We start from the raw sequence: 367 nt of genomic DNA, 5'->3' as shown, positions 1-367 counted from the left end.
TCCGCTGGGCTGATGTTTAAGCCTGGCCATGGAAAACAGTATTTATGAAGAGTTTATGTCCACCAGGTAAAAATTTTGATTGTTTAGTGCAAATTTAAAACATAAATTTGTATTTTAAAACTATATATATTTTTTCCTTGGTATAAAAAGAGCCTCGTTTAAAGGAAAACAGAGATGAAGATATACAGGGGTTAACTGAGAATCGGGACAGCGTTAACTCCTGCTTTTACTTTTCTGCTTGCTCTAAATGTTCTGTGAAGGTCTATTACTTTTAGAATGAAATGCAGTACACATTCTACTTTTCTAAGTTACCCTTTGAAGAAACACAAGCAATCAAGAACAAAAACAGAGACAAGTTGATGTCATA

This window comes from Talpa occidentalis, unplaced genomic scaffold, assembly GCF_014898055.3.
Source record: "Talpa occidentalis isolate TD23 unplaced genomic scaffold, MPIMG_talOcc4v2.1 talOcc4.8, whole genome shotgun sequence".
Lineage (NCBI taxonomy): Eukaryota > Metazoa > Chordata > Mammalia > Eulipotyphla > Talpidae > Talpa > Talpa occidentalis.
This window is presented reverse-complemented; position numbering follows the sequence as displayed.